This window comes from Myxocyprinus asiaticus, chromosome 44, assembly GCF_019703515.2.
Source record: "Myxocyprinus asiaticus isolate MX2 ecotype Aquarium Trade chromosome 44, UBuf_Myxa_2, whole genome shotgun sequence".
NCBI classification, from domain to species: Eukaryota; Metazoa; Chordata; class Actinopteri; order Cypriniformes; family Catostomidae; genus Myxocyprinus; species Myxocyprinus asiaticus.
Window position 1 is genome coordinate 27385366 of NC_059387.1, and position 7204 is coordinate 27392569.

General features: G+C 42.6%; 1 pseudogene; it reads right to left on the bottom strand.

Moving 5' to 3' along the window:
- LOC127434526 (very-long-chain enoyl-CoA reductase-like) overlaps positions 1-5202 on the bottom strand; it is a 9605-nt pseudogene extending 4403 nt beyond the window's left edge.
- Positions 5203-7204: the final 2002 nt, after the last annotated feature.

Consider the following 7204-nt stretch of genomic DNA (forward strand, 5'->3'; position numbering starts at 1 on the left):
TTAATTTAGATAAGGTCTTGCCTCAGGGTGAAGCTGCCCATCTCTCCTCCCAGTATTATCTGCTTCAAAGATATATCACACTAGTGATCGAGAGATGCCACTAACATATAGCTTTGAAAACATTTTCCTCTTAAGGTTAGGAATATATTGTTAGCACATTTTCCCTAGACTGATTCTACTTTTATGACAGTTTTAGGGGTGGTTCATACCGAATGCATTATTGAGTTTGTCCGCGTTGTTTTAAAAAAAAAAAAATGTTATGTAAAAATTTGCTAACCAGATGTCTTTGAGTGTTGCGCAGTGCCGCGCTGTTTTTTTCCGCATCTTTTGCAACAGTGTGTTCGCTATGCCCCCTTAGGGTACTTTGGTACCCAAAGGTCCCCTGTAAAAGAGTGGCCAGGATATATATTTTTATTGGATAAAAAACCTATTGTGTTCCACAGCAGAAAGAAAATCATACAGATTTAGAATGGCATGATGTGTCAGAATTTTCAACTTTGGGTGATTTACAGTATTACTTTAATCAAAGCATATAAAGGCATCATAAAAGTAATACATATGACTCCAGTGTATTAATCCATAACCACAGAAGTGATATGATATGTGTGGGTAAAAAATAGATCAATATTTAAGTCTTTTTTTTGCTAGAAATTCTTCTCCCTGCCCAGTAGGGGCCGATATGCAGGAAGAATGTGAATTACCAAAAACACAAGATGAATATAAAAGTGAATGTTAAAGTGGAGCTTGAGGGAGGAGAATTGAAAGTAAAAAATGACTTCAGTATTGATCTGTTTCTCACCCACACCTATCATATCGCTTCTGAAGACAATGATTTAACCACTGGATTACTTTTATACTGACTTACGTGATTTTTGGAGCTTCAAAATTTTGGCACCCATTCATTTGCATTGAATGGACCTACAGAGCTGAAATATTCTTCTAAAAACTCCACCTCCAGCGTTATCTGTTCCCAGCCAATCTGAGCTCTGAAATCTGAGGATGCATCTGGTTGGGATGTTAATTAAAATGTGTCAGTGTTGATCTACAGAGTATGCACTGAGTCTCGAGGCTGCTGCAATTTGCCTTGAAAGCACTACATAGTGTGGAGCTCAGCAGAGCTGTCACCCTCAATTTGCTTTTATACTGGATAGTGTAGTAATCTTTTAATAGACACATATTTAACTAATGCTCAACTTAAAGAGAGTCCTGGTGTTGTGGTCAGGTTATTCCACAGATGGAGAAGTGTGTGGTCATTACTTGCACATGTCAGACCTGATGTTGATGCACCTGTCATGATATTAATCAAGGAATTGTATACTCATTTGCTCCTTTTTGTGGTAGGTATAGACTATATTGGTTTACATAGAGGCATGATTTACAGTGGGTTAAAAAACACCTGGCATTCTCAGTTTGGTTTTATGTCTTGAGTTCATGGGTGTTTGGATGCTTTGAGGCTGTTATCTTGAAAATGTTTCAAGAGCAAAAAGAAAAAGAAAACCAACATACATTTGTGTGTATCTAAGCCTCTCACTATAGAGACACAATAGCTCTGTTCCAAAACATTGCGAGCTGCCTTGCTGTCTACATAGGCAATTTGCTGGGAGCATCCTAACTGTACTATAACTGATTAGAAGAGCCTGATCACATGAAAATAACATAACTGTGGATACATTTTTGCAAAATGATATTACGTGGCTCCTAACATGCATCGCAGCAGTTCACTGAAATGTCCACTGAGTGGCACTAAAAGGGAGTTACATTTTCTCCCAAACAGATGAGGTTTTTATGGTTAGTTCTGTAGCAGGTTTTAAATCAACAAAACCGATATCCCTAAAGAAAAAAAATGCAATTGCTGATGCAACTATGTCATTTTGTGGAGCTACTATGACACTTGCTTTTATAATCCAAAAGATGTTGAATTATACAGACAAACAAACTCAGTCACACTCATGTACATACACAACTGATATACACACCCTCATGTTGCAAACCCATATGACTTTCTTTCTTCCATGGAATACAAAAGGAGATTTGAGACAGAATGTTAGTCTCAGTCCCCAAGTCGCTAAGATTCTACCTTTTGTGCACCACAAAGGAAATAAAGTCACATGGTTGTGGAACAACATGATGGTGTGTAAATGATGACAGAATTTTAATTTTTGGGTGAACTATCACTTTAAGCCCTTCTTTCTCATTGGTTCTTATTGGTGGAAAACAGTTCTTAACATAAAATTTGAGTGCATATTTTCTGTACATTTAATTTGAAAGTTGTTTAATGTTAGATGCTAGAGAGAAAGTGTGCATGCTTTTTTTTTTTCCTCACCTTTTTCTCCCCAAATTGGAATGCCCAGTTCCCAATGCACTCTAAGTCCTTGTTGTGGCGTAGTGACTCGCCTCATTCCGGGTGGTGGAGGATGAATCTCAGCTGCCTCCGCATCTGAGACCGTCAACCTACACATCTTATCACATGGCTTGTTGTGCGCGTTACTGCGGAAACATAGCGCGTGTGGAGGCTTCACGCCATCCACTGCAGCTTCCATGCACAACTCACCACGCGCTCCACATTAGAGCGACCACAAGGAGGTTACCCCCATGTGACTCTACCCTCCCTAGCAACCGGGCCAATTTGGTTGCTTAGGAGTCCTGGCTGGAGTCACTCAGCACGCCCTGGGATTCGAACTCGTGAACTGCATAGGTGGTAGTCAGCAAAATTTACTCACTGAGCTACCCAGGACCCATGTGCGTGCTTTTTAATCAAAAGCAGTAGCAGTCTCTTACTGGTGGTGACAGTTACAGTAAGTGTTATAAATGCCCGAGAAGGTCATTAATTCTCCTTAGATGACAGACCTGTTGGTTATGTACTGAATTATATTTACATGTTTATGTTCATCAAGCGTAAGATTGAAGTACACCTGCATACAGCAAAGCCGCTCTCTGGGAGGAACCAAGGCCTGATGTACCGTACAGAATTTTAGCATGCTGAAAAAAGTGCTGTGCCATTCATAATTAGACAAACAGGCTAACTATTATTGCTGATGCTTAGAGTTTGGGATTTGAACAAACTTCTAACTCTAAGTGTTAAACATCGGTGTGCAACTCATTAATGCCACAGAGAAGAGTGATACCTCTTGTCTATACTGCTTGATAAAAAATAAAAAAAACTTTCTTAATGACCTTTATCTGATCTAATTATTTAATTAATAATAATAAAAACAAATTTTTTTAAATGCACATGACATTTCGCCACTACATTATGCAACCAAATCTGAGTTTTATGAAGGAATAAATGGAACAATAATTTTTTGCTTAGATTTTAGCCCTGAAGTGAAAATGGCACACACACAGACAGAGAGAGAGAGAAGGAAGTGTTCCTTTTTGTATTCTCACCGTGGGAATGAAGCTGTTAGTATTTAAGAATTGATTAAAGTACTTTAAATTCACAAGCCTTTACTTTAGTTTAAAGTTTCTACAAAAAGCATGTAATCTTGTAATTTAACAATGTCTTCCCTGAAAAAATTTTGTTCTGCTCATTTTGGGCCCTTTTTGTCTCTTGTCTGACGTAATGTAAGAGTCCCCCAAGTTGGACTCTTAGAGGCTGCTCTGTCTTTTTCTGTGACAACAGCGGTGATAATTCTCCATGCTACTTTCTTTCACACAGCCTGTCAGGATGTGTAGAGAGTAAGAGAGGCTCAGGACCCAAACCCAGAGTTTAAAAAAGGGGATTTATTTATAAAAAATAAAAGCCAACATAAACTCCCACAAGGGGGAAGAAACAAACATAAACTATCCCATAGGGGAAAAAGGTATCCAGGCTGGGGCAGAGGGTAACGGGGAAACAGGACCGACCAGACAAACAGAATGAGGAAAGGTAATTCACTCCGACTGGAACAAGAAACAAGACCGACTAGAAAACAAGATGAACTGGCACTGGACAGCACACACGAGAAGGCTAAAATAGGGAGATTAATCAATCAAGTTAACGGGGGACAGGTGAGGCAAATGAACTAATAATAGGCAAACAAAGAGGCGGAGTATGACGTAAGACAGAGAGGCACTCGGCTATACAGAAACAAAACAAAGCCACTTGCTCTCACAAGAAAACAAAACACCTGAATGGCACGAGTGCATATCGCCAAGACAATAAGGCAGTATACGCTCACGCCAACCGACAAACAAGATGAGAGAATGCATAGCAACGCCAAACAAAGTGATGCCACGCATTCTCACACTAAAAAAAACCTGTGCGCACATTGCGAGGCAAATGCCACACGATGCACACAACAGGCAACAAAAACAAGACGGAACACCTTTGCGAGAGTTCCTGAAATCTTAGTCCGAAATGAACGAACCTCAGCACAATGTGAAGACAGTTTGCAACCCGGGCGCGCAGCGCAAAGCGAGCGCAACGCACATCTGTGGTCGCGAGAGACAGACACAGAACATGGAGCATGAGTGTCCGGATCCTGACACAGGCCGAAACTGAACCAGACAGGGAATTCAGGATCCAGACACCATGCTCGGGACATGAAACACAAGACAGCTTGTGACCTGGATGTGCAGCGCAACGTGAGGCGCACCCGTGTTCGTAAGAGACCGACATAAACTACTGACGCAAGTGCATGCCGCCAAGATGACATAAGCACGATGCACTCACGTCAATAACAGACTACATGGAGCATGAGTGTCCGGATCCCGACACAGACCGAAACCGAATCAGACAGGAAGTCAGGATCCAGACACCATGCTCCGGACGTGAAACAAGACAGACCGAAGAGCGCACGGCAGGGAATTCAAACACAAGACAGACATGGGACGATGATGCAACGGTCCTGTCAGACAAAAACCCAAACTGACAGAGTGACAGGACCGTGACATTACCCCCCCCCCCCAAAGTGACACCTCCTGGCATCCCAAAACGGGAACATCAAACAATACAGAAGAGGACTGGGTGGCAGCTGCTGGACAGGGTTCAGGAGGGAGCAGCTCAGGGGCTGGAGCCATGGAAGGCTCAGGGAGTGGAGCCATGGAAGGCTCGGGCGCTGGTTCGTTGACCGTGGCAGGCGTGGGCACTGGCCTGTTGACCGTGGACGCTGGCTGTGAGAGGGGAACAGCCTCCGTGGCCGGGAACGCTGGTAGCAACAGGGGAATGGCCTCCATGGCCATAAGAACTAGCAGGGAAGGGGGAACGGCCTCCATGGCCATGGGCACCTCCGTGGTCATGAACACAGGCAGTGACAGGGGAATGACCTCTGTGCTCGTGAGCACGGACAGAGACGGGAACGACCTCCGTGGTCATGGGCACTGGCAGTGAAACAGCCTCTGTGGCTGTGAGCACAGGCAGTGACAGGGGAACGACCTCCTTGGTTGAGGGCATTGGAAGTGGCAGGGGAAGAGGGGTTGAGGGATCTGGCGTTCCATCTCTGCATCAGGACATCCACCTCTGCAAGATGGCAGACATGGTCCACCAGATCCCAAAAGGGCCAAAAACAAAATCTCACCCAGGTCCTCGACACTGTGCGGGTTGTCCAAACCTGACAGGAAAAGATGTTTGAGACAGATCTCATCATAGCACCACCTGTGGGGTTCCCGGACCAGCTCCTCAGCATAAACACCCAGGCCGCGTCCATCCTGAGAAATCCTACTCAAGGTGATACTATGAGAGACCTGCTCCAGACATGTGACGATGATGATGCAATGGTCCTGTCAGACAAAAACCCAAACTGACAGAGTGACAGGACCGTGACACAACCTCTCCATCTCCCCTCCCACCAATGCTCACTCCCCTCTTCTGCTCTCTCTCTCTCTCTCTCTCTCTCTCTCTCTCTCTCTCTCTCTCTCCTTTAGTATCTCTTTCTATCTGAACCGAGCACACACAGGCATTCTTGAAACCTGACTATTTGGCCTACTGTCTTGTCCCTGATGTGCAATTGTGGGGACTCAGGAAGGCCCTTCACTCTCCAATAGGGCAAAAATAGCAAACACCCTCTGAGTAATGGTCAGGAATGCCCTCTCAGCCCGCTAAAAAGAAGAGGAGCATAGAAGAGCATAGAGGAGGAGGGCATCTTGAGCCCATCTAGTATGTAAAAACCAGGAATTATTACTGATATGACAAAGAAATGTTGCCTAAAAAATCAATACACAATTAAATTACAACAGGAAAGAAACCAAAATCTGTTTTCCTATACACTGTATCTGCACTGGTTTTGGAAAAGCATGTTCTGTGATTACACATTAACTCTTGATATTACCAGTTTGATCCTACTGAGTTCCCATAATGCCCTAAACATTCCTCCTAAACATTCCTCCCCTCTCTTTAAATGAATATTCTGGGTTCAATACAAGTTTAGCTCTATCATTTAATAATGTTGATCACCACCAAAAATAATTTCAACTCGTTCATCCTTTTCTTAAAAAAAAAAAAAAGCAAGGTTAAAGTGAGGTACTTAGAATGGAAGTCGATGGGGCCAATTTTTGGAGGGTTTAAAGGCAGAAATGTGAAGCTTATAATTTTATAAATGCACTTATATTAATTTTTCTGCTGCTGGAAAACTGATGTACTATTTGATGCACAATAAATAATTGTTTTTACAGTCATTTTATGGTTTATGGTGTTATGTTGTCATGGTAACAAAGTTGTACAATTGGATGCGACTTTACACAGAAAAGATTAGTATGCAGTTTTATCACACTAAAATCATGCATATTATTTATGTCTTGTGGCTATACTTTTGAAAGCAGTGACTATTTAAACATTTACGAATTGGCCCCAATTGCTTCCATTAAGTGCCTCACTGTAACTCAGATATTTGCTTTATTTAAAAAAAGGAAGGACAATTCATAATACATTTTTTTGGTTATCAACATTGTCACAAATGCTGTCGATTGAACTTAACTTGTATTGAACCCAGTATATTCCTTTAACTTTCTTATTTAGTCTTTAACCTGAGATTAAGCAGCCATATCAGGAAAATGCTTAACGTCTCAGTTTCCTGAGGGGAACGAGACGCTGCGTATGATCGCTATGGGACAACGTTCGAGTGTTACATGGTCTGAAGCCCTTATGCAATCACGGCAATTTATTGGCTGATGGCACTTTAGCGGCGCCCCCTAGGGAGCTACATCACAGGCTCCATAAAGGCACTTTTTGAGTCAGATTTTATGCAAAAGGCACGAGTCTATGCAGCTGATAGAGAGTATGGCCAGC